The 4,163-nt window shown below is 29.0% G+C and overlaps 1 pseudogene; it reads right to left on the bottom strand.

Annotated features, from left to right (window-relative positions):
* Positions 1–651: 651 nt before the first annotated feature.
* Positions 652–3,923, bottom strand: LOC112600870 (annotated as a pseudogene).
* Between the last annotated feature and the right edge of the window lie 240 nt (positions 3,924–4,163).

Here is a 4,163-nt window from a genome sequence, read left to right as displayed (position 1 = left end):
AATGCGTATTCTTACCAAGACTGTTATTAGCTATAAATAGATACACTGGAAATATAATACGTATAAACCTGCCCTTGTGGCCTGTCTCTGAAATAAGCAAATACAACAACTGGGATGGTCACTTCGTCCTTTTGTGTTAATGTCAATATAATTTTTATGACTCTATTTTAATAAATTGGATAGTTTAGTATTCGTATATCTGCAAGACTACAAATAGCACATTATATATTATAATATACGCATTATTTATAATAGGTATATTTTTATTATTTTATGTAAGGAACGGATGAAATTTATGAAAGCTCATGGTTTGCCTTCAAAAGTTTGGCCTTTATTATGGATAAGGACAATCTACGACCTACATTAAACACGGTAAGTAAAAATGAAAAATGTTATAACATTATTTTAGATTTTGAACGGAGTAATCACCTAATGTATTGATATTACTACCTATGTTTTTTTTTTTTTGAAATGTCAATAAAAAAAATTAGCTACCCAAAAAATGTTGAAAATTTAATACAATGTTAAACACGAGTTGAATGTATTATATTTATTAAATGTATGATAGTAATGTTTGTATTAAAATAATAATAATAATTTTTTTTAAATAAATAAAAAGTAGGTACCAAAAAAAAAAAAAATAAAATAAAATTATGCATAGTCGCTTTGCCATGAAACCGCCCCTTCATTTACAAAATAATCTGCAATTTCATTTCGAACTTCTTTTATATTCAACGGCGATCTACGAGGCATATTCCGGATTGGTAATAAAGAAGTAATATTATTGTTTTCCGATCTCCAATTTCCTGCAGTTATCTGTCCACCAACTTCTCTGTCAAATGTTCCACTCGGAGTATAAATGTTCACCGAATTTATACTTTTCCGTAAAAAGTTATGGAGGTGTGCTACAGCCATCACAACAATCTCTGCTTTTTCGGGTTCTAATAGCATAGGCTTACGTAAAACACGAAATACCGAAGATGAAATTCCAAAAACGTTTTCTACTACACGGCGGGCCCTGCATAAACGATAATTGAAATTTCTTTTGACTGAACCTTTGGGATATACACCAGAATACACTTTCATTACATGTTCATTTAGCGGAAATGCCCCATCGCCAAGTACAAAATAGTGCACGGGTTTTTCTCTTCCCGGTAATGGTATTGGGGCTGGTATATTCAATGAGTGGTTTTCCATTTTTTTATTTAACTCACAATTTTTGAAAACTCCGCCATCTGAAATTCTACCCTGACATCCGGCATTTACGTATATAAAGTTATAGTTGGAATCGACGAGTGCAAATAATACAATACTAAAATATCCTTTGTAATTATAATACTCGGTTCCACTATGAAATGGAGCTTGTAAGACTACATGTTTTCCGTCCATTGCACCTAAGCAATGAGGAAAATTCCAACGATCTTCGTACCCCTTTGCAATAGCTAACCAGCCTTCAGGTGTCGTAGGAATCTAAACATTTTTAAATAATAATATAGATATACAAGTTATTGAATTATTATTATAGAAAATATTAATTACTTAAATTTTATTTTTCATATTGTTTTTGTTCAAATATTATTTATTATATCAATAGCGTTTGACGTTTAAATATTGACAAAATTCGTAATAATTAAGAATATTTACTAACTATTTTGTAGTTTAAAAAGTATTCAATTTCTTGTCAATAGGACGCGGATTTTTATGTAATAAAAAAATAAATATTTATGTTCTAATTTTTGGCAAAATATATTTTAAAAAACCTGAAATATTTTAAAAAATTACAAATTTACATTAGGAATTGTAATCTCCCGCTTATAATTATATTAGTTATCTGTTATTTATAACCACTCCGTAAATCAAAAGCTGATAGATCAAAATTTCCCAAATCCAATATAATAATTTTATTAGGTATAAATAAAAATTGTATACCTAGGTATGAAAAAGCGAAATATTTACGAAATATGTTGATAATATTAGTAAAATATTTAAAAATATGGATTCACATCAAAATATGTGAAAAAATGTAAAATAAAAAGTCTCATTTTATTCAGGGTGTAATGAAACGTGCTTATTTTAAATCAGAACTGAGAAATTTGTATTCAATAAAATTATGTTGGTATTTACATAAAAATCCACGCCCTATTCATCTATAATATTATGGTCTACGTTATCAAAAATTTTTAGAAATATTTTAAATATTGCATTTAACATACAACATTTTTCGTATATAAAATATGTAATATCAATATCTATTTATAATTAGGTAAAACATAGCCATGTTATAAGATGACAGAGTTAGATGGCTACCTATTTATTTAACTTTTACTATGTTATTTACAAAAAAAACACTAAATTCAAAATTGTATGTATTGACATTAAACAAATAATAAACATACAACTTAAATACATATTTTAGGTGAACTATTTCTAAAATGTTTAATTTACAATATTGTTGTCAAAAAGTTTTGTTAAGATTTTTAGAATATAAATTAGTTATCTAGGTTTATAAAATCAATATTTACACGTACTTAATTTTACGTACATTTCAGTTCGTTGAAGAACGAATGGACACTGAAGGTAAAAATAAGGAAACCGAAGATTGTTTTACAGTCCACTACAAGCCAAGATGATTCGGTCATTTTTAATATTCCATCAACTCGTCCAAAAAAAAAAAAAAGAACTGATGATGATTATATGCTTGACCAAGCATTTTCAATTTTAACTTCTGCGGCAAAACCCGTAAAAGAAACCGAATGCAGTGCGTATGGAAAGTATATCGAAAACAAATTAAAAAGTTTTTCCCCACAAACAAGAAATGCTGTTCAACATGAATTTGGTAACATCATTTTTAAAGCTTGCCAAGGTTTCTACGAATATAACTATCCTAATAGTATAAATCAAATCCAGCCTCTTTATTTGCAACCATTATTATCACACAATCCCAATACATCGCTTTCTAGCTACAATCCTAGTCCTATATCTTCTACTTACATTTCTAGTCCTTCGCCTACTACCTACAATCCGAGCCCTATACCTTCTACTTACACTGCTAGTCCTCCACCTTCTACCTATGATCCGAGTCCTTCGCCTCCTACTTACATTCCTAGTCCTTCGCCTTCTACATAAAATCCAAGCCCTTCGCATTCTACGTACAACACTAACCCTTCCCCCAATCCTACTGCCTATGATCTTAGTTCTTATAATTCATCTTTCAATTAATATTAAAATTAAACAACATTTTAAAAAGTTACAATTATAAAGGTTATTATTTCTTTTTTTATTATTATTATTTGTTATAATATTTTATTATTATGCTATTATTATTATTATAAAAAAAGAGACTTGTATTATCAATATTATTTTTATTTTTATTATTAATACTAGTAAAAATTGAACAGGAATAAATTATGTTTTATTTTTAAATTATGTTAAAAAGTGTTAAAATATAATTCAAAATATTCATATAACAAGTTTACCTGTATATTTTCTTTTAATGCTTCTACAATTGCTTGGCATACCTCGGGAACAATCTGTCCAATAACTTGTTTTGACATTTTAAAAAGGTACTACAAACTTTGATAGGATTCACCGGTTGCCAAAAATCGTAAGGTAACAGCTAACCTTTCTTGCACAGGAATGGCTTTTCGGAAATTCGTATCTTGTTTTGAAATTTTTGGACCAATCAAATTTATTCAAAATTCAAAATCAATAGATGACATTCTAACGAAATTTCTATATTGTCCGCTTATTTCCTGTTGCTGAAGAAAATTTAATAAATCTGATCCACTACATATGTCCCTAGACTTCATTAAATTTGTTTGCCACTATCTTCTTTCGCTTTTTTTTTATTTTTTATTTTTTTTTATAATAGAATGAATTAAAATAAATGATGCACTAGCGACTTGTAAATTAATAGGAGACATTGCTACGATGTGAACTCAAGAACAAACTGTGAATAACTGATGGATAGACCAGCGAACAACCGATACACAGTAGTGCTCGGCTTAAAACGTACATACTGGTCGTTGTAACATCGTAACATTCAAGCGAGCACGAACTTTGTTACATTACACCTAAATGCTCCGGTGTGTACATGTCTTTACGCGTAGTCGATGAAGAGAAGGCGAACCATTTCGACTCGTTGTTGGTGACGGATGGCGACA

This window comes from Melanaphis sacchari, unplaced genomic scaffold (assembly GCF_002803265.2).
Source record: "Melanaphis sacchari strain LSU unplaced genomic scaffold, SCAv2.0 Contig733_pilon_pilon, whole genome shotgun sequence".
Taxonomy (NCBI): Eukaryota; Metazoa; Arthropoda; class Insecta; order Hemiptera; family Aphididae; genus Melanaphis; species Melanaphis sacchari.
Note: the sequence above shows the minus strand (reverse complement) of the source record. Positions and strands in the feature narration are given on the sequence as shown.